The 24,338-nt window shown below is 40.7% G+C and overlaps 1 protein-coding gene across 4 annotated transcripts in view; it reads left to right on the top strand.

Moving 5' to 3' along the window:
• Nucleotides 1–653: 653 nt before the first annotated feature.
• The window catches only part of Osbpl3 (oxysterol binding protein like 3), a 179,028-nt gene continuing 155,343 nt past the window's right edge, over nucleotides 654–24,338 (top strand). For all 4 annotated transcript variants that reach the window (XM_090332781.1, XM_090332779.1, XM_090332780.1 and 1 more), the window contains exon 1: nucleotides 654–923. The gene's annotated coding sequence lies outside the window, so the exon portion shown is untranslated. The remainder of the gene's footprint in view (nucleotides 924–24,338) is intronic.

Here is a 24,338-nt window from a genome sequence, read left to right as displayed (position 1 = left end):
GAGTCCAAAGGTGTCCAGGCTGGAGAAGGAAGTCAAACCAGGTTGATATTGCTGTCTAGACATTTATTTATTAGTAGACGTGGTGATGGTGACACTAATTCTTGAACTCAGGGCCTGGACCCTGTCCCTTAGCTTTTTCCACTCGACTGCACTCTACCAGCTGAGCCATATCTCCACTTCCGGTTTTTTACTGGCTAGAGATCTAAGTCTCATGGACTTTCCTGCTCTGGCTGGCTTCGAAACGTGATTCTCATGAATCAGCCTCTAGCCAATCCTCCCGTGCAACCCTCATTTCCTTCCTTCTGAAATGCTATTCGGTACTTATTAAGCACCTATGGCCACGCAGGTACTGTGCTTGGCCACTGTGAGCCCCCGGCTCTACATCGGCCCAGCGCCTGGCTTTCTCCGCCCTATGCCTGGGGTCGCTACTCTCCTGACGCACCAAGGAATCCGCCGGTAAAGCTCCACCTCCTTTCTAGGCCTGGCTCCTCATTGGTGGGTGTGGAGGTCATTTGTCGTCCCCCCGCCCTCCGCGTGAGGCCACGCCCCCTGGGCGGGCTCAGGCTCCTCCCTCATTCCCGCCCCTTGCTGGGCGGCTCAGGCGGCTGGCTCGGAGGCGCGCGCGAAGTTCTTGGGCAAAGTGCTAGGAACTGGTCGCGCGGTCGCGGCGCTGTCACAGCGCCGGCGGGCGGAGACGTGGAACCCGGCGCCAGGCGGCCGGTGCTCCTCGCGGGCTCCCGCCCCACAGTGCGGCCGCGAGTCCCTTCAGCTCAGTTTCCTGCGGCTGGTGAGAGAACTGTCAGCTGCGCGTTGTTCTGGACTGGAGAGGTGCGGTCCGGTCGGCCGCCGCCGCGGTCGAGGGCGAAACCCCGAGCTTGGCACCCGGGAACGAGGCGGTCTCCTCCCCGCGGCCGAGCGCGCAGGTGAGCGGCGGGGCGGGGGGGGGGGCATCAGAATTGTGTTGGGGTGCCCTGGGTGCCAGGAGGCTTCGGGGTCCCGAAGTGCTGAGATTTGGGGTGCGCGTCATCCGGGAGGACGATGTCCTGTCGGGGAGGAGGCGGGGAGGGGCAGCTAGCGGGCGAGGCATCCCTGGGCCCCGGAGATCGCCTGGGGCGGGTGCTACCGCTCCCCTCCGGACCGACGGGGCGCTACCCGCCCTGGGGTTCTGTCCCTGGACGGGTAGCCTAGCAGGGGCTGACCGCCGGAAGTAGCCGTGCGCGGCGCGGAGTCCGGGCGCGGGCGGACTCGGCGTGGAGGAGCTGAGCTGTCCGGGGCCACGACCGGCGCCGCGCCAGGGCGGGCGGCACAGGAAACCCGACTTAATTGGGCCCGCCGCGACGCTTGGACCACATCCGCGGGGTGGGGGGGTGCAGCGGGCTGACTCCGTAGTTGCGGGCGCCGCGCTTGCTGGGCTGCCTCACCGGTGCCGGGGCTGAACATCAAAAGCCACCGCCCGTCGGGTTTCCAGGCGCCCCGGAGGAAGGGTGTTCGCAGCCTCGGGGGCCTAGCATTGCGTTCCGGTACTTCCTAATTCCGGGCTTTCCTCTCCGACTCTCGGAACCCAAAGGGTTAATAAAGTTGTCGCTTTGTGTAGGTCTAGAACCTGCAGGCTCTGGGGTCCCCAGAGATACTGCACCGACCTTTAAGTTCTAAGTGATGGGGATATTTGGAAATATAGTAATTTAAAGGAGCTGCCAAAAAATTAACCTCCAGAGAATTGGTCTGGCTTTTAATTGTCCTTCCTCCCTCCCCAAACATTGTACAAGTTGAAGTCCCTCTTCTGGCCAAAGGACATTTTTCATTTGGGCTTGGATTGTATCCAAGCAGATTTCTTACCAGTGTTCACCAACTCCACATGATCCTGTCCTCTCGTCTTCGTTGCCGCTGTTCCTACTCCTTTTTCAGTGGTGGTCCTTCAGGGGTTTACACTCAGCCTTGAGCCACACCTCCACTTCTGATTTTTTGTTGTTGTTGTTTTCTTTTTCTCAGTCGTGAGGTTTGAACTCAGGGCCTGGGCTCTGTTCCTGAGCTCTTTTGCTCAAGGCTAGAGTTCTACCATTTGAACCACAGCTCCACTTTTGGTTTTCTGGACTTTCTGCCTGGGCTGCCTTTGAACTCAGATCTCAGCCTCCTGAGTAGCTAGGATTGCAGGTGTGAGCCACCAGTACCTGCTCAGTTTGATTTTTTGCTAGTTAAAGGTAAGAGTTTCACAGACTTTTCTGCCCAGGCATACTTCCAACCATAATACTCATCTTTGCATACTGAGTAGCTAGGATTACAGACATGAGCCACCTGCACCCAGCTTCTGTTTTGCTGTTTCTTAGAGTACTTATACTGTGAATGATCTTGGCTCATTTACTCTCTGCCTTAACCTATTAGAATGTAAGTTGCCAGAAAGCAGAGACCTTATCTGTCTTGTTCTTCATTACTGACTCTTCAATGTCATAAACACTTGCCCAACACACAATAGGTCCAAAATTCATGTTTGTAGAATGAACAAATGAAATTTTATCGTTTTGATAGTCATCTTTTTTTGTAGTTCTTGATTTTTCATCTTTTTTCTATTGAGGAAATTAACAAAGCACAATAACCACTTTTGATAAGCACCTACTAAGCACCAAGATTTAGTCTAGGACCTTTGTATAACTTGTCTTATTAAATATTACAATAATCTCCTTGGCTAAGCTTTTTTTTTTTTTTGCCAGTCCTTGGGCTTGAACTCTGGGCCTGGGCACTGTTCTTGGACTTTATTTTGCTCGTCTAGTGTTCTGCCACTTGAGCCAAAGCACCACTTCCCACTTTTTCTTTGTATGTGGTACTGGGAATTGAACTTAGGGCTTCATGCATGTTAGGCAAGCACTCTACCACTAGGTCAAACTCCTGGCCTATCTAAGGTATTTTTAACCAGAAGACAAATTAAGTCTTCAGACAATTACCAATTTTTCTCCCAAGGTTATAATGGCAAAATAAGGATTCCAGCCTATTTTTTGTCTTTATTGTGCTGAGCCAATTCTAAGAAACTATAATAAGGTTTTCATAAGTATAAGGAATAGACAAATTAGCTTTCTTTGAAACAGAAGCTACTGCTTTGTCACTGGGTATATTCTCAATAATCACTAATAGATTGTAAACCAGATACTTCCTGGCTGCTACAGGTTGTCACACTTAATCCTCAAGGTTTTCTCTGTGTGTGTGTGTGTGTGTGTGTGTGTGTGTGTGTGTGTTTTGTTTGTTTTGTTTGTTTTGTTTTTGGCCAGTCCTGGGTTTGAGCTCAGGGCATGAGCACTGTCCTTAGGTTTTTCTCAAGGCTAGAACTCTACCACTTGAGCCACAGCACCACTTCTGTTTTTTTTTTCTATGTATGTGGTACAGAAGAATTGTACCCGGGTCTTTCTGCATGCTAGGCAAGCACTCTACCACCAGGCCAAACTCTCATCCCCACCTTCAAGGTTTTCTTAGGCAGCATTGTAACATTCTTTCATTTTTTGTAGGTGAGAAGAAAAAAACAACTAAGGATAAGTTTAGGAATTTGTCCAGAGTCAATAGGCAGATTTGATTACTTAGTTTTGGGATTCTAAACCCATAGCTTCTTAGAATCTGTTCCTGCACTTCTCCCTCTCCCTACCATTTAATTAGATGTTAAGTCATAATGATAGAGCCCAATAATACAACATATTTAAACCATCTGAAAACTTGCTGGTTTCCAGGATCTAGAGTCTGTGTGTACCATTTCTGAATTGTGGGGCCTTTTAACTACCGTTTTGTGGTTTAGTGTATGGTTTGTGGGCCTGCGTAGTTTGATCGTTTCTCATAGAGGAGGGAAAAAAAAAAGTCATACTTTCACTTAAATTTAAAGAGAAATCAGATTAGTGTTAACCACTTGGTTGAATGTCCTCTGAAATATGATTCTTACTACCTCTTAAGTGTGAGGAAGCAAGTATATCTATCTTTTCCCTATGTAGAAACCATGGATTCCTCAAGTTTCTGCAATAACCTTTTAGTAAAACTGGCATTGCAGGTCCTTTCTCTCTTGCATTGAAACTGATGGTGTGAAGTGGTCTGGAAAGCATGTCATGGTTACTGCCTAAAGGACTAAGGCAGAAGAGAATATGAGGAAGAGATGCATTTTTGTCTACTTCATTCCAGTTTTGGAGGTAATGGAATGTTTTCCCATGCATATTGGTCTGCTGGATAATCCAGTTTTATGTATAATGTGCTTCTTGGCAGGACTGTATTTTTTAAATTGTCATTTCCATTTCTGGAGAGCCCCAGGAGGCCTGGAGTACAATGCTCAGGGACCTGAGGGGAGTGTGAGACACTGTGGAAGGTGGAATCTATTAGGTTGAAAGAGACTTCCATGCATAATTGAGTGTTGTTTGTAGTGCTCTGCAAATTCCTTTCCTATCTAGATCAACTTCATCAGCTTTCAGGCTTTTCTTCTCTGGAAAAGCCTTCTGGTATTTTTGTTGTTATTTTATTTTATTTTTATTTATTTATTTTTTGTGGATCGTGGGCTTGAATGCTGGGCCTGGGCATTGTCCCTGAGCTCTTTAGCTCAAGGCTTTAGTGTCCAGGCTGACTTTGAACCTTGATCCTCAGATCTCAGCCTCCTGAGTAGCTAGGATTTCAGGCATGTGCTACTATGCCTGGCACTGTTGCTGTTTATTTTTATCTTCTTTTGTGTGCGTGCGTGCGTGTGTGTGTGTGTGTGTGTGTGTGTGTGTGTGTGTGTGTGTGTGTATGTGTACCTTAACTGGAGCTTGAACTCAGACTTCATTTTCTCTTTTTTTTTTCTCCCACAAATACATTATATTTGGGCCACACTTCTACCTCTGACTTGCTGGTTAATTGGAAATTAGAGTCTCATGGACTTTGCTGCCCTGGCTGGCTTCAAACTGTGATCCTCATATTGCAGCCTCCTGAGTGGCTAGGATTAAAGGTTTGCACTCCTGACAGTTGGCTGGAAAAGCCTTTCTTTTTTTCCCCAAGTACTGCTATTCTAATCCTGTTCACACAAGCCAACCCTTTTCTCAGTCTTTTGCATGGGTTCTTCTTGTTGCCCTGTGGAACTTTTTTTTTTCCCCCACTAGTACTAGGGATTGAACTCAGGGCCTGCATGCTTTCCTTTAGCTTTTTTTGCTCAAGGTTTGTGCTCTACAACTTGAGCTATAGTGCTAAGAGTCTCATGGACTTCCCTGGGTGGACTGGGTTTAAACCTCTATCCTCAGATCTCAGCCTCCTGAGTAGCCAAGATTATAGGCATGAGCCAACAACACTTGGCTCCATGCAGTACCTTAGTTCAAGGTCTTAGGGACTTCTTGCCTCCCCATAACAGGTAGTTTTCCTTCCTGTCTTTCTCTCCCCTTCATACTACATATGCTTAGAAAATTTCTCTAAGTGTTCTCATAATGTTAAAAATTTGTGGGTGGCTTTAAACTTAATAATAATATTAGCAACAGAAGCAGCAGCTGTTGATCTTTTATGTGCCAAATGGTTATCATCAGATTTGTATGTACATCATTGAATTCTATCTTGAGAGCCACATCAAAACAGATGTATTATTATACCCTCAACCTCTAGATGAGGCTAAGAAAGGTAAAGTTCATGTCTACTCGTCAGCTAATAAATATTGCAGCTGAGCTTCTAGCTCCAAGTTATTTTCTTTGCCTGTTAGGCTGAAGTCAGGATCCAGCAGTGCAGACTCAATGTTGACTCTACTCCATCATTGCCTGATCATGTGCCCTGTTAATCTGAACTTAATTCATTGCAAAACATATTGCCTTTGTGTGAGCACTCCTGTTGCCTGGATAGTTCTTTAACTCGAAATCCACATCTTTAACGAACTCTAAACTACTTCTACTAGCATAATCTACAACTTAAAACACTGAGCATTTACAAACACAAATGGAATCTTTCATATGTTGCTTGTGTCTTTCTTCCTTCAACACTTTTCTTTCTTCCCTCCTTCCCCTCTCCCTCCTCATTCACTCCTAGTTGTCTTATAACATGATAGCTGGAATGTCACTTCTAGGAAGACTTCCTCAGCCTCCGTCAAGTTTGAGGTAGAGAAGACTCACCACGCTCTGTGCCTACCAATTTTATAAGAAGCAGTTATCCTACCATTCTCCAGTTGTTAGTCACTTGTCTGAAGCCTGCCCTAAACCTATTTCTCCTTTGGCTTAAATTAGAATTAATTAAGAATTCCATAGGGACCTCCTCTGCCTAGGTTCTACTCCCAAAGTTTGGGGATTAAATGGTCTAGGACTGAGGAGGGTCAGTAACTAGATTTTTAAAAAGACATTCTCTCTCTGTGTCTCTGTCTCTCTCTATATGTATGTATATAGATATGAATATATCTCTATATGTATATATGCATATAGATGTGAATATATCTATATACATATATATGGATATTTCCTTGTGTGAATGTGGCATACTTTATTCAGTTACTGTTTTTTAAACAGCTCTATTGAGATCTATTTACATATATAGTTTACCCCTTTGAAGTATACAATGTAGTGATTTTTTCATATTCATAGAGTTGGGCAACTCTCACCCTAATTTTAGAACATTGTATCATCCCTACTTTGTATGAAATTGCCTATTCCATAAATGATGTCATACGTACGATGTATAGCATTTTGTATGTGGCTTCTTTCTTTTAACATATTGTTTTAAGGTTCATACCTGCTGTAGTAGGAGACAATTTTTTATTGCTTAACAATACCCTGTTGTATATGCAGAATATCATTTCCACACTCAGAGTAATGTGGAGCAGGGAGTGGTTTACCTTTCAGTGTTTGCAGTTTTTTGTCTACTTCATAATCTTTTCCTCCTTATCCACATTGGCCTCATTCATTCCCAGTCAGTTTTCACCTGTTGGCTGAAATGTGACTTGTAGAAGACTTCCTCTGTCTCCTTCAAGTTAGGAGTTGGAGAAGGCTCTGTGTCTACTCATTATATAGGAAACAATTATTCTACTGAAATACAGCTGTTGGTCACTTGTCTGGAGCCTGCTTGCATTATTTTATTTATCCATTTGTCAGCTAGTAGAGCTGGTATTATGAAGCTTTCTTGCAAGATTCTCATGTGCAACCAGGAGCCCAACTGGAAGTTCTTTATTGTTCTTATGCTTTGGGCTAGAACAGTGTGGCTAGAATAGTGTTACACACCTGTCTTAGTACATAAGACAAGTGCATAATGTATACAGCTGAATGAGTAAAGAAATATGCTAAAAGTAAAACTATTAGGTTGGGGTCATCAAAAAGTCATTTTTTTTCTGTTGGGGTTCAGACCTAGGGCCTTAAATATTCTAAGCAGATCCTCTACCACAATCATTATCCTTACTCTAAATTTTGTCATTAAAATTCCCCATTGGGGGCTGGGAGGGTAGCCTAGTGTAGAGTGCATTTCTGGGTTTGGTTGCTCCATACCACATATACAGAAAAAGCTAAAAGTGGTGCTGTGGCTCAAGTAGTAGAAGGCTAGCCTTGAGAAAGCCCAAGAACAGTGCCCAGGCCCTGAGTTCAAGCTTCAGGACTAACAAACAAAAACCTCCCCATTGTTAATTGTTGAGCTCCCAGCTTGAACAAACCACCTGTAGAAAGACAAGGAAGGAAGGGGTAGAGAGAGAATAAATGAAAGAATATTAACTGTTGGGATTTTTTTGTGTATGTGTCTTATTTTATACTCAGACATTGTACGTGCTAGGGAAGTGTTTTGCTACTGAGCTATATCCCAGCCTGAATGAGGGAAATTTGAACACTTCCGATTTTTAGGATTTATTTAAAAATAAATATCCCATGAGCAGGGAGAAAATGTAGAGGAAACAAGGCTGGGATGCTTACTGAAGCTGAAAGGATGACTGCAGTATTCACATGTGCACTCTGCACTGGGCAGTCATTGGCTCACAGTTACAGCACTAGAATTGTGGCCATTCCTTATAGAGGAAGTGTAAAAATACACACTGAATTCTGAGGATTTGGTGTGAAAAGAATGTAAACATAATTGGGAAACAGTTTATTATTTGTTGAGATGATATTTCAGAAATAAAAATAAATAATAAAAATAATGTCACCTATTTCATTTAACACTGAGTTAGCTACTTAAACATTATACATATACTATATATATGTATACATATAGTTCTCTTGGACATTATTGCTCTATTCATTTTGTATGTGTTGGAAATCTTTAAAATAAAGTGTTTAAAAAAATTATAGAGAGGGGCCGGGAGTTTGGCCTAGTGGTTAAAGTGCTTGCCTAGCATGCATGAAGACCCAGGTTCGATTCCTCGGTACCACATACATAGAAAAAAAGCTGGAAGTGGTGCTGAGGCTCAAGTGGTAGAGCTCTAGCCTTGAGAAAGTCCAAGGACAGTGCTCAGGCCCTGAGCTCAAGCCCAGGACTGGCAAAAAAAAAAAAAAAAAATTATAGAGAGGCCACGAGTTTGGCCTAGTGATAGAGTGCTTGCTTTGCATGCACGAAGGCTGGGGTTTGATTCCTCAGTACCACATATATAGCAAAAAGCTGGAACTGGTGCTGTGGCTCAAGTGGTAGAGCTCTGTCCTTGAGAAAGTCCAAGGACAGTGCTCAGACCCCGAGTTTAAGCCCCAGGACTGGCAAAAAAATTTTTTTTCAATTTTAAAATTTAAGAGTCATAGACAGGATGGGGACTTTGGTGGAGACTACAACTAACCAACAAAAGGTCAAAGGTAGAGGCAGGGGTCAAGTGGTAGAGTACCAAACTTGAATGAAAAAGCCAAGCAAGAGCATGAAGCCCTGAGTTCAAGTCCCAGTACCTGCAGTAGATTTGTAGGCAGGCAAGCAGGCAGGCAGACAGGCAGGCAGGCAGGCAGGCAGGCAGGCAGACAGATTATCAGTGACAATGTATATACATTCATGACATTGTTACCATTAAATGTGACTTTCTCTTCAATGTGTAGCAGTCTCAAATGTCCTTTGCATGTTTTCTGGCATTGTTGCTTCATGGGAGCATGGTTTGCATTAGCAGAATGTTGGGGACATCCAAAATACCTGCCAAAACATGGAATTATTATTGGGTTAAAATAGAATGAATACATTCAGAAAGTGAAAATCTTGTCTATTATTATTTAGCAACAATTGAGTGTTTTCACACTCTAAGCTCTTTAAACATCCCCTGAGGAACACTAAATATTGCTTAATGTATTTCTCTCCTTCCCATTAGAAAAACTGAGGGAAAAGACTGTACATTGCAAAAATGTTCTTCCCATTCTGATTGTCTGTTGCCCTTTTTATCATTGTTTTATTTAGCACTGTGGGGAGTAGAAAGGAAGTAGTTGTGGCCAAGGGAGTCAGAATGATGGTGACACTGCTTTGTTCATTGTAAATGATAGGCAATAGTCCCTGGAACTTAAAAAATAATGAGTACAGGGGCCAGGAGTTTGGCCTAGTGGTAGAGTGCTGGCCTAGTATGCACGAAGACCCAGGACTGGCAAAAAAAAAAAAAAATCACACTTGAATTAAAAAATTTTGTGTGTGTGCATGTGTGCCAGTCTTGGGGCTTGAACTCAGGGCCTGCCAATGTCCTTGAGCCACTTTTGTTCAAGGGTAACACTCTACTACTTGAGCCATACCACCCCTTCTGGCTTTTTCTATTTATGTGGTACTGAGGAATTGCATTTACGGCTTCATGCATGCTAGGCAAGCACTCTCTGACTAAGCCACAATCCCAGTCCCCCGTAAAACATTTTTTTAAAAGGATTCCTCTCATATGAAAAAGATTAGAAAATTTTGATAAAGTTTCTCCTTTGCACAAGCTAATAGCAGGAAGGCTATGGTCTTCATTTTCATTCCTGGGCTTATTTCAGCCATCAGAAAAGTTGGTAATCCTTTCATAACAAATGGAATTAACGCTGAGAGCAGCAAAAGAATTGACTTTTTGGTTATTTATCTGATTGTTCTGAACTTGATATATTTCTTTCATCTTGGAAAAATATAGACAAAAGTGATAACTTATTTTTCTTAGTCACATTGTTTGTTATTCTGAAATCATTTTTTTCCTTGGGTTTGCTTTATAACTGCCTCTACCTAAATTTATTTGGGAGTCAGGGTGTGATTATTTTGAGGTACTCCAAGACCCCTTGAGAACAAGTGGAATATGATTCTTAAAGTGATAATAGTGTGTGGATTGGAAGTTGAGAAGCAAATTGCTTTCATATAAAATTTCTTTAGATGAAAATTATGTCAGTGGTCTAGATGTCTGTGTTTATTCACACCATAAAGGTGGCGGTAGTGAATCTAGTATTTTGGTAGAATGGAATATGTTGTTACCTGTGGTCCCTGGGTGGTATGGAACTGAAAATTGCTTGAGTCTAAAGCACAGCTGAATCCAGTTTCAATGAACAGCTGGGATCACCAGAAGATCACAGACTTTGTATATAAATAGTTTGGCATTTTTTCTACTCTTTGTGATTATATTACTGAATGTTTTAGAAATAATGTGTAGGTCAGACATATACATGTACATGTAGATGTATGATTTTAATGTCACATACTAAATTTAAGTAAATACTTCCAGAATTAAAGTATGTAAGGTTTTTGTTCATAAGTATTTGTTGATTATGTGCTAAGTGCCCAGCATCAGGCTGTGCACTGGGGATATGATGATGAATTACGCAGAGGTAGAAGCTCCCTGCAAGTATTTTACAGCCTAGAAGGGGATTTAGATATCAAACAGAGAATTCACTAATTATAACAGTGATATGTGGCTCAAAGGGAAAGAGTCTGGTTTTTAATTGGGACCCTGGGGAGAAAAGTTCCATTTTCCTGTAGGTCTTGATTCAGGCTACAAAGAACTGACTAAAGAAGAAAAAGAGAATGTGGCTGGGAAATCCTCCCAGGAGGATGAGATGAGCCAAGTCCTGCCCTTTTGTGTCTGCTGATTGCAGGAGGTCATGCAGAACCTGGTAGGAGAAGGGTTTTATCTCTTGTTCTGAGGGTTTGACTTTCTCTCTGTGGTGCCACACACAGGCTTGTTTACTTGCTAATGGGAATTGAATCCAAAGTTAAATTTGTATTACCTTTATAACTGAATCTGGACAAGATCTAACAACCTGTCTTCCAGCATTGCTCTGAAAATAGCTTAAAATAACTTCCTAACTCCAGTTCTAGTGTAGCTCAGTTGTCTGGAATCAGAGATGAGTTAGGGGGTATTTGATGTTTCAAAAGAATAGAATGGAAACCCACTTGGGTTTTTCTCTCACAGGTTTAACAGCTTCAAGCTCATTTCCTTTTATTTTTTATTTTTTGCCAGTCCTGGGCTTGAGCTCAGGGCCCGAGTACTGTCCTTGGACTTTCTCAAGGCTAGAACTCTACCACTTGAGCCTCAGCATCACTTCTGGCTTTTTTCTATGTATTTGGTACTGAGGAATTGAACCCGGGTCTTCCTGCATGCTAGGCACTCTACCAGGCACTCTGGCCAAACTCCCAGCCCCCTTCAAGCTCATTTCTGATCTATGTAGAAGTGTCTGAGGTTTGTTTCTTGTGTATCTTGTGGAGTCATTAGGGAATGAGGCGCCTTCCTTCCTTTAAAGGTGGTAATAAGAGTAAACAGGCAATAGCAATACTGATGGTGGCAGCTAATAACCACTGAGATCTGTGTGCCAGGCCCAGTGACTTGCTTTACACTGCTTCATTGAACTCTTAAATTATACGGTTGTTATCATTTCAGTTTATCAATAAGAGAACAGAAGCTGAGAGCATTTACTTGCTCTTGGGTTAGCCAAAATCCATTTATCTTATTTGATTTCCACTTGAAAAACAACTGCTTGCCTGTGGACCTAATCTGCTGGGAACAAAATGAGAAGTCTGTTCTCCTGAGCCTTGGGTGGTCCTGTTGCAGGACTTGGATCCTGAATCTGGATCCAAAGCTAAGGGGAATGGAGATTCTACTGTCTGTGTGCATCCTGAGCAGACCATTGTGTCTCACATAGTGTTGGTCTGGTCTAGCTTCCTCTCCCTCCCCCACTCTCCCTCCTTTTCTTCCTTGTCTTTTATGGAGCTTGAACTCAGAGCCTGGGCACTGACTCTGAGCTCCTTTGCTCAAGGCTAGCACTCTACCCACTTGGAGCCACAGCTCCACTTCTGGTTTTCTGAAGGTTAATTGGCGATAGAGTCTCACAGACTTTCCTGCCCAGACTGGCTTTGAACTGCAATCTTCAGAACCTCAGACTGTTAAGTAGGTAGGATTACAGGCATGAACTACAAGTGTCTGGCTTTTTTGTTCTTTAAATGGATGTTTTTTTTTTCCCCTAATACATTTTTGCTTAGATTTACTAGGTTCCTTCCTTCCTTCCTTTCTTTTTTTTCCTTCTTTCTTTCTTTGGTCAGTTGTGGACCTTGAACTCTGGTCCTGAGCATTGCCCCTGAGGTCTTCAGTTCAAGGCTACCACCCTACCCCTTGAGCCACAGCACCACTTCCTGTTTTTGGGTCATTAATTGGAGATAAAAGTCTCTTGGACTTTAGTGCCCATGCTAGCTTTGAACTTTAGCCCTCAGATCTCAGCCTCCTGAGTAGCTAGGATTACAGGCGGGAGGTACTGTGCCTGGCTCAGATTATTTCTTACATATAAATGAGATAAAGAAGGAGCTAAGAAGATTAATGGGAGATTATGTAGAGCAATGGGTATTTGAGCCTTGCCCTGAAGGATGTCTTGATGGTAGGGATAGAGGGCTTGGTAAGGACATTGTAGGCAGAGAATGCAGGATGAGCTTAGGCACAGCATTTAAAAATCAAAGGGCCTTCCAGTTTGATAGGGAAAGGACTGTTTGAAAAGGGAGACAACTTAATGAAAGTTCCTAGAGTGTTGACAAAGAGTGATACACTACTCTGTGCACTTTTTTTTGAAGGAACATCACTGATTTAACTCTTTGGGCTAGGTTCTATTTTCATTGATAACCATTGAGTGGGGAGAGTATTTGCAAACATTCCAGCAGGAAAGATCTGATTGGGATCTTTATGACTATGGAGTAGCATGTCATTTTAAAAGGTAGAGAAGTAGGGAGATACTGATCAAGGGGAGCAATATAGAAATGGAAAGCAGGCTATCCTTTGTAGTTAAAAGGTAGGAACTAGGGAGTTACTCCAGTGGGTGAATGGCTGACCCATGGTCTATCAATGGAGAGAGTAAGGGATCATGTATCCATCAATTCTATCAGTGTTCTGAACACAGGCACTCATTATACATGCGCACGTATTGTCATGCTTTGTGCCCATTTAATGTCAATATCTTTTGTGGTAAGTTGAGTTTGCCTAAATGTAAGTGTATTATTTACCTTTATATATATCAGTAACTTATCGTAAGTAACTTGTACACTCGCTGTACAGGACACTGTGAATGGGGGATACAACATACATTTATTTATTTATTTATTTTGTTGGTCATGGGTCTTGAACTCTGGGCCTGGATGCTGTCCCTGAGCTCTTCAGCTCAAGACTACCACCCTACCTCTGGAGATACAGTGCCACTTCCATGACATACATCTATACACATATGATTTATTAATAGTTATGCCTGAAAAGTAGTGTCTCTGCTCACAAGTACATATAAACCTTGTCTATGTTTTTGGGGAGACACTAGATACCAGAAATTTTTTTCATCTTGTGCATAAGCACAAACATGTAAAAATTTCCACAACAAGGTATTGAGCTCAGACTTTGTCTAGCTCAGTGTGCTGTCTAGCCCAGTGTGCTGTTAAGTCTGGTATATGTGTGTTGCATGTCATTAAGGAATGACACATAATAAGACATGTGAAAAGGATCAAGACTGTGCTCGTGGTTCAGGAGAAGGACTGACTTCTTAGGCAAACCTGCAAAGGCAGCAGGCATCATACTTCTAACCTGTAATTCCTGTTTTTCTAGTCATTGGTTCCACAAGCAGAATAGCATTCCAGTGGGTTAAGCTCAGTTCTTCTGCATGGTATGTATGTTCCATGGCTAAGGGCTTGGGAGCCTCTTTCCTTCTCTGGTAACTGAAGGTCTTACTTTCACAGATCTATGTGGATATTTATGAAAGATAGCTTTGCCTTTTCTGACCTACAAATGGATACCTTTGTCCGACAAATACCGAAGGACCTAATGTGGGAAATTGGATTTTTTCTGCTAAATATGAGATGTGTGGTCTCAATAAGTACCCTGACTTTTTCTTCACTGCTTCAGACAGGCTAGGCAAAGTTACTGTGTTCTAGGAAGTGAAGTAGTTGGGTCTTTCTGTAGATGGTTAACTCACACTGAGTTGTAGCAACTATCTACATGCCTATGTATAGGACTGCTTCTCCTTCGCTCACTGTTAGTAGATGAAACAGGTACTCTCCAGGAATCAAGACCCTGGTATTGCCAGCTGGACAAGGAGCTAGCTGATGGAGAAGGACCATGGGAATAAAACACACAGTAATAGACAGTGATTCTAAGCTTCAGCAACACCAGAATGTCTTGAAGGGCTTGATAAAATACTAACTTTAGGCCCTAACCCCAGGTTTCTGATTTAAACACAATAAGAGATCCAGATTTCTAGCAACTTCACTTGTGTTACTATTGCTGCTGGCCCAGGGACTACTTTGCACATCCAAGCATGGTGTAGTAGAGGGGCTGGGATGTAGCTCAGTGGCAAAACACTTGCCTAGGAAGTGCAATGTACTGGGTTCAATCCCCAGTGCCAAAAAAGAAAAGACAAAAAAAATACAGTTAAAAAAAAAGAGTGAGTTATGACTCTTCGTACTACATTGATATTGGAGCTTGAACTCAGGACTATGGGCAATCTCCCTTTGTTTTTTTTTTTGTTGTTGTTTTTTTCACTCAAAACTAGTGCTTTACTATTTGTTTTTTTTTCTGTTACAAAAAAAATCTTTATTTGGGCAGCTGCATATATATTTGCCAACTCCCATAGACTAAGTAAATTATATGTAAGAGGCATTATCATGGGTTCTCTACAAATATTGTTAGGTATCTGTTGTAATATGTCAACACATTATTGTTATTTCCTATTGTACTTCAACATAGCAACCATGCCCACATGTCAGGAATTTTGAAGTAATCCTTGAATTTCCAAACAATTATCCCCCGTTACAAGTATGATAGAGTCCTTCAAGCACAAAAACCTACACTCAGACATTTATAGAATTCACATTTGAAACAGGTTAAATAATGAAAAATTATTTATTTGGTAGATGCTATTATTAATGGATTGTACAAGTAAGATAAACCTATTCTTTTCTTTCCCCCATTGAGGGGGTATGTCAATGTTTCTTAAGTAAATCAAATAATGAAAAATAACCAACATACATTAACATGTTCCAGTAAAGAAAAAAAGTTATGAATCTTATAGAATTTGAGAATATTCAGAGAAATTTTTAACTGATGGTGAGGAGAAAAAAATGTCAAGAGGAATAAAATAAGATAGTCCATTTTTGCAAACTCCATTTCCTACTGTTTTAATAAATAATACAAATAAAGCTGTTTCTATTTTGGGGTTCAAAGAGAGAAAACTAATCATTTGTGTTTTTTCCTTCAGGTAAAAATTCATCGCATATATTAAATGTAAATCATTTTTCCTATTTACCAGAAAACTAAGTGCTTTACTATTTGATCCATACTTTAACTTTCAGCTTTTTGCTGGTTAATTGGAGGTAAGAATTTTATAGACTTCTCTGTTTGAGGTGGATAATTCTCAGACCTCAGCTTCTTCAATAGTTAGGGTTACAGGTGAGAGCCAACGGCACCTGGCTCCTGCTATCAATATATATTGTGCTTCTCTGTGGCACACAGCACATGGTCCACAACCACTGAAACTGGAACCAAGAAAACCTAATTAAGTCTATCTTCTCAGGATTTTTTTTCAAAGTGATGGAAAGCTGTCTAATCCAACTTTGCACAACACACCAGTCCTTACAGGAAGGTGTTGGATAGTGGTGGAAAATTGGCCTGAGGCTAGCATGTGACTCATATGGGCCTAGGGTTGAGTGGAGACTTTGTTTCTTGATTTTTCTTTCCATTAATTTCATACTCTTTCAAAGTGGTAAAAACTTAGATCTTATCTGCTTAGACAATCTTCAAAGGGTGTCCAAGTTGCTTGTTTATTTTAATCACACTCTACCAACACAATAATAATTTTAGAAGAGTTTTAGAGTTACAAAAAAGTTGTGGAGATGGCACAAAAAGGCCTCATGCCCAGCCTGGTTTTCCCTACTAGTATTGTCTTACATTAGTGAGGTACATATGCCATAGTTAACCAACAAATACTAAAACAGTATTTTTAAAGTCTAATCTCCTCTTAGTTTTGACAGTTTTTCAGATGTTTTAGTCCATTTTGCCATACTATAACTGGATACCTGCCATTAGGTTATTTATAAAGAAAAGAAAAATTGTTCTTTTGCAGTTCTAGAGTCTTACTCTGAGATTAAGGCACCATGGGCTTTCTTACTGCAGCTGCATGGGGGAAGTAGGAAGGCAAACCAGATAACCCACTCTCTCAAGCACCTTTTCACAGTCTGTTCCTAAGGGTTCCATTCTCATGATCTAATCATTTCCCAAAAGACCTCCCCTCCTAATACTGTTCATCAAGTCTTAAGTTTCTAGCAGATGAATGTGGGGGCCATGTTCAGACCACAGAAGCAGACTCTTCTAGCTTTTGGCGATCTTGACAGCTTTGATACTTGTTAGTTTTTAATAGAAAATTCCTCTACTGAGATTTGTCTGTTCTTCATTAGATTTGAGAAAAGTTCACAGAAGTGAAGTGCCATTTCCATTACCTCATATCAAGGCCATGTACTATAATGGGCTATGTGCTATCATCATCAGGATAGTACACAGTACGTTTATGCTCCTGTCAGCCTTCATTGTCTGGATGTGGTGGTGTTTGTCAGGTTCCTCTACTGCACAGTTACCCTTTCCTCCCTCTTTCCATTCTGTACTCTTTGGAAGGAAGATATGCTACACAGAAAATCCTTAAGGAGTAGGTCTGGTGAAGAATCATTCTAAGTTACTTGGCATTCTTCTCTGTGGCAGACTTGTATGTTCTTTCCCACTTACTTATTCTATCAATCAGTATTTCAGTCTGTAAGAAAACTGAGTCATGAATCAAAATAAAGAAAGAGCAGAAAGCAGACTCAACAAATCAACAGACTTTCATTTTGGGTGTAAAAGCCTGAGAGGGATGCCAGAGTCTTCCAGCCAGCTGGAATGACTCTCATAACTGAGGTCTCTTTCTATTAGACAGGCTACTACCCTACCCTTGAACCATAGCCCCACTTCCTGTTTTCTAGTGATTAATTAGAGATAAGAATCTCATGGCCTTGTAGTGCCCTGCCTGGCTTTGAATCTCAGTCCTCAGATCTCAGCCTCCTGAGTAGTTAGGATTACAGGCGTGAGCCCCCTTTCCCATGTCAGTGTGTTTTGTTTTTGTGCCAGTCCTGGAGCTCAGGGCCTGAGCACTGTCCTTGGGCTTTTTCCTCAAGGCTAACACTCTGCCACTTGATCCACAGCACTACTTCCAGCTTTTTTTCTTTTCTTTTTTCCTATGTATGTGGTACCGAGGAATTAAACCCGGGTCTTCATGCATACTAGGCAAGCACTCTACCACCAGGCCAAACTCCTGGCCCTTGTTTTGTTTTTTTAACAACATCTGGTTTTAGCATATTTGTCTACAAAAATTGTGGCCCTCAGTTCCCAGTTTATCACTTTTGCGGCAGGGTATATTTGGAGAGGCGATGGGAGACGATTCTGCCACAAGGGCAGTTCTAAGGTGTGGCTGTAAGGGGGGAAAGTGAGTGGTTTTAGTATAAGTAACTTTTTAAAATCAATGGCAGTATTTGTGAATATTTTATATTTTGGGCTATAAACAAATAGTACTTTGCTTTGCTTATTGAAGTGTACTAGTGTTGTCTATTATGAACGCTTCCCATTTTTCTCCTGTGCCTTTTTTTTTTAAACCTAAAGTTCCTTATTGTGGATTTTTTTGGAGGGGTGGGAGGACTGTCCTACTTCCTGGTAGTGCAAGTTGCTTCAGGCTCATCTTTTCTATTCTCGCACTAACCCTAGAGTCATTTTGATAAGTTGGTTTTGATCTACTTCATCAACTTGACTACCCACTATAGGGAGCACTATCCACAGTGAAAAATAGTAATCCCTTTAATCTCTCCCATGTTAAAAGTAAATGCATCATCATGAAAGGTGAAATGACCTAGTTAACACGGTGTTCTCTGGACTTCAAGTTCTTTCCACCACTTCATGAAGATAGATTCTACCTTTGGATACCAGGTTCACATAGTCCCACCCCATCCATGTTGTATAAGGCAGTCAGATATAAGCTCTTTTGGATGTGTTGTTGTCTAATCACAGCAAGTATCATCAGGGAGGGCAGTGGGTGCAGGCCAGACTTGTGTGGAGGCTGCTATAATGAGTCCATATTACTCAGTCAACATGGGAATTTATAATGTTGAATGTATTGCAAAACTCACAGAATGTGACTGCTGACACCTGCCTTTTGCATCTGTGCTTTGACCACATAACTGTTGCTTTGGTTTTGTGGGGAAGTGGGCCAAAGATAGGCTTGTCAAATCTAACATATTCTGTTTGTGGTTTCTTCTCCTTTCCACAGAAAAGAATGAATTCAAGAAAGAAGCAAATTTAAGCAAAAAACCCAAAACACCACCACCACCACCACCAACAACAACAACAAAAAGTCCTGAAATTTCACTTCATTCTATGAACTCCTAGGAACCACAAACACAAAACTGAACAGACAGGTTTTTGATCTTCAGAAAGCTTAAACAACTTGGTATTAGGATCAGGTGTGAATAATCAGTTACAGAAAAGTGTATTTTCCTTGTGAGAAAGTGAATAATTCAGTCATCCAAAGATTCCTATGAAGCAGGGAATAATAAAGGACAACTTTGTTGTAATCCTATTCATTCTTCAGGAACTCTGGCTGAAGGTTTTTTTAAAAAGGAATTTGATAGTTAAGGTATTTATTTGCAAGTAAATGAAATCCAATCTAGCATCAAAACAAAACTGTGTAGTTCATAGGTAGGACTAGCTTTAAGCAGAGCTGGATCTAGGGGCTTGGTCATACCCTAATGTACTGAGTAACTGGCTCTACAAATGCTTGTTTGGTGTGATTGTTTCTCACTGGGTCATGTGCTGGGACCAAAGTTATTGAGGCTATTATGGGCCAGGCATTGGCAGGCAGACAGAAATAATAGATGCCTAACAACTTCTATGGTGTTGTGAACATGCACTCAGTGCCCAACTCTGAACCTAACCCTGGGTGTGCTTATTGAGTCCCTTGCCAACCTACTGACTTATGTGGACTTTTGAGCTCTTCTACAGAAACTTACTATTCATTCTTTGATTAATGAGTCATCTTGACTGCCTGAGTCTGTTAATGACAAATGATCACAAACTGAGCAGTTTATAATTAATAGAAATGAAGGGCTGAGAAGCCCAAGACCACAGTACTGCTAGATTCAGAGTCTGGTGAGGGTCTTCCTCCTAATTGTATCAGTTTTTGACTGTATAGAGTTTGAGCCAAGGACTTTGTACTTGCTAGGCCTGTTCTCTATGCTGAGCCAAGTCTCCAGCCCTCTGGCTGTGTCTTTACTTGGTGGATGTAACAAAGCAACCTTTTGGAGCTTCTTTGATAAGGACATTAATTCTATGCAAGAGATGCCTCAGTTATCTAATCAGAACCAATGCCCTTTAACCTGGAGATTCTGATTTTGGTAGAGGAAGTTTGGGAGGGAGGAGGACATAAACATTCAAACTATAGCAGGTTCTCACCTCCAATCTTCCTTGCTTGTTTCTATTGCTAAGTTCACCTAGTCTTGGTTAGTTAGGTTGTGGTGATCCTCTCTTCTCTGAGCTTGTTTGACCATGTGGGTGTCAGATGATCTGTGATTGAGTTGGGAGGATGGTCAGCACAAATCCTTTGGTACTGGGAGAAATATCTTTCTATTTCTCTTGGTGACAGGTATAGCCTCAGACCATAAGTTGTTAATTTGATTTCTCCCTTTGTAAGTCCAGAAGAATTTCCAAAGAAATCATTGCATGAACCAAGACTAATTCATTCCAGATTTTTAAAAACGTGGTTTAAAAGTTATTCCTTTTTCTGTTTATGTGGTTCTGAGGAATTGAACCCAGGGCTTCCTTCAGTCTACCACTAAACCACATTTTCAGCTCCCTCATCCCCCCTTTTTTAAAAAAAATCTCCAAAGTCTTTTAATCTACACTGTGGTCAAGATTTACAAAAGCTGTTTTGTTTTTTTTTTTTTTAGATCTTTCTCATTCATTCCTATGACACACGGGCTGGATATGGCTTCATATTATGAATACTTTAAAGTTAGGCACTGGTGGCTCACTTATACAATTGTAGCTACTCAGGAGCCTGAGGTCTGAGGATTGCAGTTTGAAGCTAGCCTGGGCAGGAAAGTCTGTCTCCAATTAATTACCGTAAAGCTGTGGTTTGAATGGTAGAGTGTCAGCTTTTAGCACAAAAAGCTCAGGGACAGTGCCCAGGCCCTATTTCAAGCCCTAATATTGTCACAAAGGAAAAATAATTAGAGAACTAATGAAGTAGTAGGATTGTGTTTCATTTCTCTTAGTTTCCGTCTGTTCAGACATTTGCCATTAATTACTATTCCTGTGGTGTACTCTCTCTTTCTTAGTCTGTATTACCAGATTTCAAAATGAGCTTGGAAGGAAAGCTGATAAGGAGGCATATATCTGCATTAGAATAGGTGCTTGCTTTTATTTTGGTAGTTCAGAGCTATCTTTAAGACTCAGAGCCATTTTAGTTCCATTTTAAGGGCATTTTTTTCATCTTCTTCTGCAGTCTTTGCTTATTTTCTATAATCCAACCACTTTGGTCACATTGTTTTTGTTTCCTAATAAGAAATATTTGAATACTATTTGTGGCTCTTTATTTCAGAAGTAGAAAAATTGCTTGTTTGGTATTTCTTTTCAATAATAGGCATTTGGGTCAAACCAGTCCAATTTGCAAGTGGCTGATAATCACCACAGCATTTAAAAAAGCATTTATTTATGAAATATATTTTTATTGATTTATTTTTATTTTTATTTTTTTTGCCAGTCTTGGGCTTGAGCTCAGGGCCTGAGCACTGTCCTTGGACTTTCTCAAGGCTAGAGCTCTACCACTTGAGCTTCAGCACCACTTCTGGCTTTTTTTTTCTATGTATGTGGTATCGAGGAATCGAACCTGAGTCTTTGTGGATGCTAGGCAAGCACTTTAACCACTAAGCCAAACTCCTTGCCCAATGAAATATATTTTAAAGGAAATATATATTGTATTTGGAGGCTTTACCTGCTGCTTTTATTTTAGGTAAACCTAAAATAAAAGTATAGAAGTATAGAAGTATATAGAAGTATAGCATATAGACAGAAAACTTCCAAAGCATAAATGCATACTTTAATGAAATTTTTGTACAATAAATGCATGTATGTAGCCAACATGTACATTAAGGAATAGAAGGTTTGTTTTAGAATCCTTAGCCCCTATCTTTATTCCAAATAGATAGTTTCTCACCTGGGTTAATATACCATCAGATGAACTTTGCTTATTTTTGTAATTTGTATTAGTTGAATAATGCAGACTTTGAGTCAGTAGACTCATTCATGTTTTGATATATAGCTTTAGTTTGTTTATTGCCATTGCTGTTTGAGTTCCATTGTCTGAATCTGTCAAATGTTATACAGTTTAATAATGGTAAGCACACAGGGTTTCTCCCATCTTGGGCTGTTTCTGATATGTGGATTGGTGGTTGTGGCATTTGATGAGCATACATGTGGATTTTTATTGGGTGTAAGACTGGATTACAAATTGGCATATGATTAACTTTGATTCTCTCACATGTTAGCAATCAGTGAATGCTTGATTATTCTACACCCATACTCGCCACCTTTCATTTTAGCCATTCTGGTTAGTGTTTGGTTGTTTCTTGTTATTTTTTTAATCACATGACTTTGATTGATAAAGAAGTCAATCATCTTCATCATCTTTCTGTAGCCTGATCAGGCATGAGTACACTTGAATCTTAGTTATGTAGGTCATAGATCACATTAAAAGAGCAAGTAAGCATTAAATAACATAGAAATATTAATCAACATTTATTAAATTGTGATATGAACTCCTAGGTCAAGTAGCAAGTTTTCAGATCTTTTTTCTGTTATTATGTTTAAAAAATCATATGTAAATTATTTTTTTTAATGTTCCTGTGTTCTATTACTTGAGCCATGTGCCTAGCATTTTTGTTTTGTATTTTGTTTTCAAGATAGTCTTGTTGCTAACTTTACCTGGGTTGATATAATTGTACTTTAGTCCTCTCTCTGTCTCCCAAGTAGTGTTTTTTTTCTTTCTAATTGAGTCTTATTGTACAACTCCCAGGATGATAGTGACCACAGCTAACATCTGGATGTGCTACTGCAAACTTTCAAAATATGTCCTGTGAAAGGAACATGGGAACATTTCAGAAGATTTGAAATGCCTTTGAACTTCACTGTCAAATGTTTTGTAAGTGAAAGGTGGAAAAAATAAGCTTTTCTGAAGTTTTGTGCATTTGAGGGATGACACATAGCTCAGAGTAGCTGGATCATAGGCATTTCAGAGTGATAAAGGAGAAGACAGTTTAAAAGGTAGTAGAGTCAATTTTCTTAAGATTCAAAGCAAACCTATTTAAAAAAGACCAAAACCTCATTAAAAAACAAATTAAAACACATAGATACTTTTTTTAACTGAGAAAAAATGTTGGCTGAGATTTAACAGTCTTTTTTTTTTTTTTTTTGCCAGTCCTGGGCTTGAGCTCAGGGCCTGAGCCCTGTCCTTGGACTTTCTCAAGGCTAGAGCTCTACTACTTGAGCCTCAGCACCACTTACAGCTTTTTTCTATGCATGTGGTACCTAGGAATCGAACCTGGGTCTTCATGCATGCTAGGCAAGCACTCTACCACTAGGCCAAACTCCTGGCCCAGATTTAACAGTCTTTGTTAAGATATTATATTGACTAGTATGTGGAGAAATGGTCCCTGTTATGGCTGGCAGGAAAGTGAATCTATCACTCGATGGTAGTTGATCTGGCAATTTTTTTCAAAATTGAAAATATGCATATTTTATCACCCAGCAGTGCTTCTTGTTAGAAATGTGTCTTGTTAAAAGTGAACTTAATGTGAGATAAGAGCTACAATAGTAAATGGAAATAACCTGAATGTGAGAAAATGGTTAATTATGGTCTATCTATTCCATGGCTTTCTGTAGCCAATAAGATTTGGTGGAATTCCTCTATATGGGTGCACTATTATTGAACAACCTCCAAGATAAATCGTTGACTGTGTGTGTGTGTGTGTGTATACATACACATATACATATATGCATATAGATACCAACATATTTTATGATAGTGGGTATGTAAAATTGGGGGGACATTTTATATGAAAAAAAAGATGAAATTAGTAATATGGTTCCTGAATGAATTAGGCTTCTGGAGGCCAGTGGGGCTTTTTGCTGTGTACTCTTTTGCAACTTGAGGATTGTGAACCCTTGGAATGTAAATAAGTGAAATTATCCCTCTGACCCCTCCCCCCAATAGGATGAGATCATGGAGGATTTTGAGTTGTATTCAACTAACACATTTTAATTAGTGAACTGGAATATGAAATGGGAATTACACTGCTATGGTGTGCACATGGTATTAGTGGTTGGTAAGTTGGAGATAGTTTAGAAACAGTATGATCTCATGGCTATAAATGTGGAATTTTCTCCATAGGCTCAATAACTAGTTTGGGTGTAAATGTGAGATCACAGTGACTAAACTACATATTAGTGGGTTTGCTGATGGAGCTTAATAGTGATGTGTCTTAATGAACATTTACTCTGTAGATATCTACTAAAGAGTCTTGGGAATATAGCAGTGAACTAAGTCTCCTTCGAAATTCATATCATAAAAAAACAGGTGTAAGTGCTAGTACGTGCCATGGCTAATTTGAAGCAGTGATAAGAAGGTTAAGAGTGTACAGAGGACCCAGATTTTCCATTTGATTTTATTTAGAATGGTCAAAGGCCTCTTTGTAAGTTAACATTTGAGAAGAGATCTAAAAAGGAAGAGAGGAATAACACCTCTGGGGAAAGAGTTGCCCAGGTAGGGGAAAGAGTTGCCCAGGTAGGGGAAAGAGTTGCCCAGGTAGTGGAAACAGGAAGTGCAAAGGCCCCAAGGCCACCCCTAAAGCCTCTTCTCCACCACCCTGTCTAGATCAGAGAATAACAAGAATGGAAACTCTAGGAGGGCAGAAACTTC

Source organism: Megascapheus bottae, chromosome 5, assembly GCF_031878675.1.
Source record: "Megascapheus bottae isolate mThoBot1 chromosome 5, mThoBot2.hap1, whole genome shotgun sequence".
NCBI classification, from domain to species: Eukaryota; Metazoa; Chordata; class Mammalia; order Rodentia; family Geomyidae; genus Megascapheus; species Megascapheus bottae.
The sequence above is the reverse complement of the archived record's forward strand: the minus strand, read 5'-3'. Positions and strand labels throughout refer to the sequence as shown.